At 36.3% G+C, this 9,006-nt stretch overlaps 1 long non-coding RNA gene across 1 annotated transcript; it reads right to left on the reverse strand.

Moving 5' to 3' along the window:
* Positions 1-382: 382 nt before the first annotated feature.
* LOC109207125 lies at positions 383-4,288 on the reverse strand. The gene is made up of 2 exons (XR_002064970.1): positions 4,155-4,288; positions 383-1,083 (listed from the first exon to the last, which is right to left on the reverse strand). It is a non-coding gene; the product is annotated as an uncharacterized LOC109207125 (long non-coding RNA).
* Between the last annotated feature and the right edge of the window lie 4,718 nt (positions 4,289-9,006).

Here is a 9,006-nt window from a genome sequence, read left to right on the forward strand (position 1 = left end):
TTTAATTTGATATTAACTTTCCCACTACTTCAGTCGCAAACGGTATACATAATTATAATTATTATGTAATTTTATTTGAGTTTTCCCACTATTGTGGTCGCAAATTTAATTTAAAAATATTTATTTATTTATGTTTGTGACTACCGTGGTCGCAAATCTAATTTAAAATTATTTATTTATTTATATTTCCGACTGCAGTAGTCGCTGATGTTCCTGAATCTGGAATATTTTGATGCATTTTGCGACTACTATGGTCGGAAAACTGGGAATTTTTTGTCAAATTCCAGCTTTTAAAGCAGTACCACCTGCCAATTCAAATATACAACAACCAATTAATCCACCATGCCAACCAATTATTCCACAATGCTAACCAATCAATCCGTCATTTCAACCAATCAATCCATAAAATGCAAAACATAAATATTTGTAACTAAAACATCCAAAAAAGAGTTAAACATTCTGGCACCATTCAATCTAGTCTAAAACATTACAATCATAGTCAAGTGTAAATATTACCAAGTCTAAACATCAAACTACAACAAATAATAATGTCTCAAACATCATAACCACTACAAAAAAACTGGAATTAGCTACGAACGCCGTCGCTAATCTGTCGCTAAAACGCTCGTAGCTAGCGGAATTTCTTGATAATCGGTTGCTAATCCGTCGCTAAAACTTGATTTCTTAGTAGTGAACCATAACAAACTAAAACTCATTATCCCCGCCATCCTCGCTATTCAAAGGACCAAATGAACGTCCGCTCATAAATTTCTCCACTAGAATCTGCAATTTGTTAAAACTTGCGCGATCTTCTTTCTGTTCCTCCTTCAACTCTTCAACTTCTTTTCGTAATGCTTCCACCTCTTCGTGATCTTGCGAATAACTTGCATCGCCAGACAACAATGTCGTAGAATGACCTACGGAATATTGTGATTCAAGACCGTAGGTTCTACCTTTCTTTGCGCCACCAACCACCTGCGACCATATTGAAGCTACATCATTGAGTGACACTTGGGTTGAGCTACCATCCATGGAATCGGGTTGACTTTGACGCTATTCCTCAAAACGTCGCTGATAGGCTTCCTGAAATTAACATGACACAACCAAATCTTAGGCGTAAAATAAAGTAAATAGAGGAAGGAAAAAGGTATATATACAAGTCCACAGAAAAATTCACTAAGCTCAATACTAGTATGCTTGTCATCAAAATCTCTGGCATCCCTGTTTGAAAGCAAATTATTTCTCAAAATCTTAGAATTAGCACATGCAACAGTAAAACAAACACACAGCACAATGTCAGAATGGCAACAACAATGAAATAGAATGAGCATCGACCAGAGGCATCACCTCCAAGTAACATTTTAAACATCAATTGCTCAGCAAAACAGATCCATTATTGCAATTTATGGCTTGATATGAGTTTTATTTGACTGCAGCCATTAAATGATACAGTCTCAACAGTTTCTGAGCTGTAAAACAAACATGTACTGGTAAAAAAATTATTCAAAATTGGTAGTTGATTATGACAAAATCTCAGGAGAAACATCTAAAGTCTTAGAATATAGGGTACCCATCATCATTTTTGAAAAGGGTTAATAAGAATGTATGAACTTGGAACGAGGGCATAGGTTCAAGCAACCACCTAAATTTATTTTTACATAGCAAAAAACACCACAGAACAAGTCTTCAAATTGCAGTAATGTCTCATGTCTATGGATTTAAGATAACAAGTCTATGGCTTGAGAGCCAAAGCGAGTCCAAACTTGGCATTTAAAATGTAGTTTAAACTTATTATCTCATATGTTATATATAATGCTAAAAAGAAAACTAACTGAGAATCTGAATCAGTAATGTCTATATTCACATTTTGACCAAAGGATATGATTGTGCTTTCTAATATTGTCCCTTTGGCCTTTCCAAACACTTTAACCATTACCCTCAACAAGGCTATTGCCAAAAGACAAAAGTTAACAAACAGCCATATGCTAGTTCAAATTATTCAGATGTACATAATACTATCTAAGGAATGGAGTACTATATATAAATCATTATATTTCCAATCTTTCTTTGCTTGTTATATGCATGGATAGCTCTGACCAGTTTGCTGAACATCCTGCCTATTTCTACCACCTGCTGCTCATACATAAATATCAATCAGATTTTCACCCTATAAAAAAACCCACCATACACATCATGAAATTAACATCTAATTGTCATTGATTAACAACTCAATTATATGTCCAATTCTTCAAAGTCCTCGTTATCATAAAAGAAGTATGACCGTACACCCGAAGAATGATAAATAAATAAAAATAGAGAAAGAGAGGAAATGGAGCTAATAGGTAATTCAGCTGAATTCATTGCCTAAATTGGTTGAATACACAGATAAAAAGTCAAATGGCTAAAAGATACAGCTTTACTTGTAAAAGAAAAGCATAGCAATTCTGCTCCAAATTCCTAATTAAAGGGTAGTGCACCCTACAATTATTTTAGATTTATTTTTAAAATGATGCCAACTTCTTTACAGCTCAATTATTTTTAAAATGATGCCAACTTGTGCTAGGGAGGGGTCCCTTTATAGTAAAATTAAATCCATAACAAATAACCATAGTCATTAAACCTTGTCTTTCATAGAGGTTTAAACACAAACCTTGTGGTTCGGTCGCTTTAATCGTCTTTTAGAGATTCATTAACACCCTTAACTTCAAGTCATGTCAATCCATCATGATTTCTAAGCAAATATCAGAGTATAGCAATCAGCACGCCTAAAGGATATCAGATGAGCTTGCCACATAATATAACAGAGTAAAAGAGCAATGACGATATTGAATGTCAAAAGATCCATCACATTATAACTTGAAACAACTGCAGCTAAAAAATTGCAGAATCTGCATGGACCAAACAAAATGAAGCTTAACAAAATTCCAAAGATTTTAACTCATCTTACAGCTACTTGTCAAAGAAAGAGGGAAAAATATATGGGCAAAAGCAGGTCAGAGCTGAACTTTTTGACAGCAAACAGACTGAAATCAGGAGAACTTTTTTCACCAAATTAAGTTCAAAACTAATGAGCAAAGAAGTATAAGTCAACATCCAAAAAAGAGAGAACCCAAGAAATAACTCATGATAGCATTTCGTCCAACCTAATTTTCTCAATAATATTACACACTTATGTATCCAGAATAGCTCAACCAACTAGCTTGAAAAATAGCTAGTTCATAAAGCTGAGTGACCACTACTAATGACTCTTTTTTACCCTACAAACAATGTTAGATCACATTTGACACCTTGATAGAGCAGTAAATGCAGGTATACCTGCATATATCAAATAAGATACTTACTCAAAGCACACCAATCAGCTTCAAAATTTTCTATCTAAATTCAGACATTAGCTCTTCAAAATTTTTAAGTAAATTTATAAATTTAAAAATCACATACAAATATTGCGAGTCATAATCTCTTGTAATTCTATATGCTTAAAATCTATGCAAAATAGCAATTGAAGAAAAAAATGTTAGATTACTAATAGTTATGTTTTGAAAAAATCTTTAGAAGGAGCAATATTCTTTTCCCTATTTTCATATAAAATTGTCAACATGAATATAACTCGACAAAAGAAAGAACTTATTTAACCTAATAGAATTCGACCAAAACGAAATCAATAATATACCAAAGGCTAATAACGAGTATATGTCAAATATATTGACCACCAGTGTATGTCAATCCAGATCAATTATAACCATATGTTTTCTTTTTCTACTAGATACTTTAACATGAGTTTCAGAAACCATATGTATTCATGAGTTTAATAAGTACCTAACCATAGCAAAAGCAAAAAACAAACGTTATCATAAGTGTGCTTTATCGCCCTGTCCCCTTTGTGAAAAAAATTAAAATTAGTGTCAAGTAAACGAAACTAAGTGAATCATTACAATGAGGAGATTAGAGAATCTAGTTCAAAACGAGGCCAAATTTGAGACTATATACATATTCAGGATGCGTTCAGTGGGAAGATTAATATTGCTAAGTCCGACCGATTATGATCCTCCAATTTCAGATGAACGAACAGTAAGATGGAAAAATTAAACAGAAAAGGGAAAAAAAACTTACCTGTACGAGAAGAAAGAGAGAGAGCTGAGTGATTAGTGATTTACCTTTAAAAATTTGGGAAAATAGGGATCGGTCGAGCAGAGAGAGAGGGGTTATCGGTCGAGCAGAGAGAGAGATAGAGGAAATTGGGGAAATAGGGTTTGGGCGTGAAATATTAGATTAAGGTTACTGAATACCGTAGTGGCAAACCCGCTTAAAATTCTTTTATCATTTTAATTTTAATTTTGCAATTGACGCAGTTGCTTAGTGGGTCATCATAAACTTTTGACTTTTTAATGTCCGACCGAATCGGTCGCAAAAGCGAAGGCGGAAAATTGGCGCATTGTTTTTCCACTGCTTTTATCGGAATAATAATCGATTTTCTTTTGTAAAAATAAGTAATAAAAAGTCAATCATTTTCCGATTACTGCGGTCGCAAAAGCAGTCCCATTAGCGACTGCTTCATTTTCAGTCAGAAAATTCGGTCACAAAGTGATGTTTTTCTAGTAGTGATATAAAATGATTCATATGGAGATACTAAACATGTATGTTATTTTCTTCTAGTATTCAAGAATTTTTATTTTGAGGGTGTATATGATACATGGGCTCCTGGAGGGAGAGATGTAACAAAAATTACCAATTTGATTATTCACAAAAATCTCCTTTTGTAGGGGAAGAATGGACCGAAAGTGGAGGATTTAACATATATAAGCAAATGATGGGTTCTTTTTTTTAAGCAAATCCATTAGGCAGAATACCTAGGGCTAGTTTTATTAATAATAAAGGCACCACAAAGGAAAATTATAAGTAAGGGGGCAAAAAATACAGTAGTGTGGCATCCATTGCCTTGTCAAGATGATCATCCATATGCGCTTCCAATGTCTCATGAGGACAAAATCTTACGAGGGTGAATAATCTCATAGCCAACTGAGGTATCTCTCAAAGGCAAAAAGGAATGGCAATAACTACTAAGCTAGACCTTATCATACAATTTCTATTGAGGCATGAACAACCTAATATACTAGCAAGCATGTAAAAAATAAGAACTTGAAAGAACTAAGTATTGTATGATCATAATAGATAACATACTCTATGATGATATTACAAATGATGATGCTAATAAAATGGTAAAATAATACAAAAATAAAGCTAGTGTCAAGTCTCTTCTTCTTCAATCTTGTGAATTCTTCAACTTATAGCACCTTGACTTCTTCTTCAACTATCTTCAAAATATTATCAAACTTCATCATTTCTTCTTCGACCTATTGGATCTTGTGGAGGTGGTAGAGACTGCCCCTGGCTTTGCAACTCTCATCATGTCACTATCTCAATTCTTCTTGATTGTGTGTGCCTTCTTCTTCTTCTTTTCATATGCATATGATATAAATCTCCACTTCTAGCAGCCTCTGCCCGATAATGCTCTAACAACTCTTCTTCCTCTCCTTCTTCATAAATGTGAAACCCTAAGTTGCTCTCTTGTGGATGATTGGCAAGTTCTTGTGCAACCAAACCACCTGGTTCATGTCTCTTCGCAACTATTCATAATTCTTGAGGGTTGAAATTGAGCATTAGTGTTAAGCTTCTTACCAGAAAACTGCAGCTGATCTTGTGCATTCATCTTTGAACCAGCCAAATATGCAATTTTATGTGCTTTTGGACTCTCCAAAGCTTCCAAGAGTGCCCTATCATAGACTAAAATTTGCATAGCCTTACTTGAAGGCACAAAAGCAGGCCCATTGGTAACCTGATCTCACAATATAGCAGCACCACCTGGAGAATTCTTAGGAACAAAAATATGAACTTTTGAGTTAAGCTTACTTTTAACACTTATACATGGAGAGATTCTGTGGCATGGCATTGTTGGTGATCCAATTGAACGTAAGGATTCACCTTCAATTTTTTGATCATCAATAGCATTGATCTCATCTTCCTCAACTTGGTCAGCCCACAATTTGAGTTTTGGCAAGACAGTATCACCTACTCGATCCTTATGTTGATTCTCACCGATCACCTCCCTCAAAACTTGATCTTCCTCTTTTACCACATCATTGTCATTCTATGTGGACAGTAAAATCTGCCCATATTCACCACCATGCTCACCAAATGACTCCAAAGATTGGGAAGGCACTTCATGTGTCGAGGAGTTCAAAGTGACCAACATATTATTTGATCATAGGGTTCGCATTCATCACCATGGAAACCTGAGTTTACTTGATAATTTTTTCCACTTATGGACTAGAAAAATATAGCATAGGAATTTTTGCATGATGTATTGATCACCCATCAAAACCTCAACCAAGTTATTCTCTGAGGCATTTCATCGAACACCCAAATCATTGGCGAAAAGATCACACTGCCTTGGTCTTGTCTGCCACTGTTATTACATGGGATTATTTGCTGCATCAAATTAGAGTCATTTAAGGTGGTGAGTTTATACCAACACCTTCCTCATCTGCGAGTGCTTTAAAAATATTTGAACTGGTATTTGTCTTTGAGGAATTCTTCCTCAGTGAAACAACCTTCTTCCTAGCTGATTTTTTAGCTGCTATCATGCTCCAACTCTCACATTCTTTGTTTATGTCTCCACCCTTGACTTCAATATTCACACAAGCAGTTCTAACTTCAAGAGTTAAGCCCTTATCCAGCAGAGTCAAGCAGTGTGATGGTTAATTTTGAGGTCAACTATGCGGCCAATTATGCGATCGCATAATCGATATGCGGGCCGCATAGTCGTCGCATAATCCCCTTGGAATTTTTGCGAGGAGCAGTTCTGGGGTGCATTATGCGACCGCAGAACAGGTATGCGGACCGCATTCTTGTCACATACCCAGGCAGTTTGTTCAGATTTTTGGGAACATTTTTGCGGTCCATTCTGCGGGCCACATGTCAACTTTGCGATCGCATATGCGACCGCAGATCTGTGTCGGGGCTCCAGATTTCTAAATTTGAAACCCGACCCCCTGTCGTTATATCCTGTGCAATAGCTCATTTTGAGCCTATTTTCCTTTTAGAGTGAGAAAGAGGGTCTGAGAGGGGAGGTGCCTTTCATCAAAATTGCTCCACAAATCCTTGTTAAAATATTGAAGATAATCAAGTGAGGCACCTAAATCTTCATCCCAGGAGGTAAGACTTCATCACCTCAACTCTTAATTTTAAACATAGTTATAAGGGATCATTAGTGAGGTAATTCATGGGGATAAGGGTGACTACATTGCATGTATGTGTTCTTAGGAGATATGTGAAAATTATAAATAGAGAGGCAAGGGGAAAGGGCTAGTGTAATCTTGCATAAAAGGACCATAAGACCTTAATGAACGCTCAATGCTTGATAAAATGCTCAGGTGAGCTAAGATTACGATCTTTTCCTGATTATGGGTTCAATTGTGCTACATTGCTTAAATAGATTGAAGTGCAAAACATTCCGGAACAATATAGGATTAAGGGAAAGCTCAATTGAGGTATGTATGGCTAAAACCCCGTTTTTTAGAAATTGAGCTCCGTTGGTGTTGGTGTAAATACGGTAAGATTAACGCTGAATTGTTGTATTAATTGTTGTTTCACATGAATTTGGGGTTGCAACCTTATATGCGTGAAAGATGTGTCTCAATATGATCAATGTGCTATTCTTGATAACTTGAAAGGGTGCAAGGAATATGAATCATGTATTGAAATGCTCAGACCTTAAATTGAGATTGAAGCTGCATATGTTGTGCCATCTATGTGAAGTCTCATCTATGCTTACAATTTTATTTGCTCTTGTGTGCACATATTATCCTAAATTACAAATCTAACATTGAAATTGGGAATAATGTGAGATGTGGCCTAGTGCCAAATATATGACGTGATAGCTGTGGCCCCAAGTGCCTATGAAATGATTTATGGGAAACAAAGCTTGAAATGAGATGATTGATGAAAAAGGGAAACGCCTTGGTAAGGCGGCCTAGCCGATTGGGCCGAGATCGGACGCCATGCTACGCACATGGTGGTAATGTGTTTGTGATTGAAATGAATGTCTCAAATGAGGCAACCTAGCCGATCGGGTCGAGATCGGACTCCGCTCAAGATAGCGTTGGTAATGTGAACAATGATGAACAGTATGAAATGCCCAAAATAAAAGCTATGGAAACACGATGTGAAAATTGTGTGATTTTTTTATTTGATAATATTGTGGCCATTTAAAGTTTTCTTTGAGCTATACTTGTGATTGCCTTATTCTTGTATGAAAGTTCTTTCTAACTAGATGGTGTTTAGTTATACATACTAGCACTATTCCATGGTACTAATGTCCTTTTTGTCGGGGGCGCTACATTTTTAAATGAATGTAGGTGGCTCCATAGTGGACAGTACCGATCTCGCGTAGCGGAGTGTCCTCCTTTCGAAGTCTTGGTGAGCCCCCCTTTCTCCTTCAAGGGGTTATGTTGTACATCTTTGTTGTAGACTTCCACTTTTGAGGTATAGCCGGGGCCTTGTTGCCAGCATTGTCATAACTTGTCTTTTGTATCCATAGAGGCTCCATAGACGTTGGTGTGGGTTATGTATGGGTGTTGGATGGGTCTATGAACTATGTTGTAATTCTAAACTCATGTTTTCTCTAAATTGTAACTGTATGGGAATCTTGGAACCTAACTACGGTTTAAGGTTGTGATATAAAATGAACTATCAATGTTGAATGTGCAGCCCCTCCTATTGTCTAATTTAACGAAAGCCGGATTCCTTAATCATATTGAGTTGGGTAGGAAGTGTTTGATAAGACTTGCTCAGTTGGGTTCACTCGATTGAGCGCCGGTCGCGCCTCCCGAGGTTGGGGCGTGACACTAACCTTACTGTTACCATCTGCTACTTCATTCAAATTATCATGACCTGCACCTTACCTTCAAGTGTAATACCCACATGAGGATTAATCGTGTTATGGATCTT

This window comes from Nicotiana attenuata, unplaced genomic scaffold (assembly GCF_001879085.1).
Source record: "Nicotiana attenuata strain UT unplaced genomic scaffold, NIATTr2, whole genome shotgun sequence".
Lineage (NCBI taxonomy): Eukaryota > Viridiplantae > Streptophyta > Magnoliopsida > Solanales > Solanaceae > Nicotiana > Nicotiana attenuata.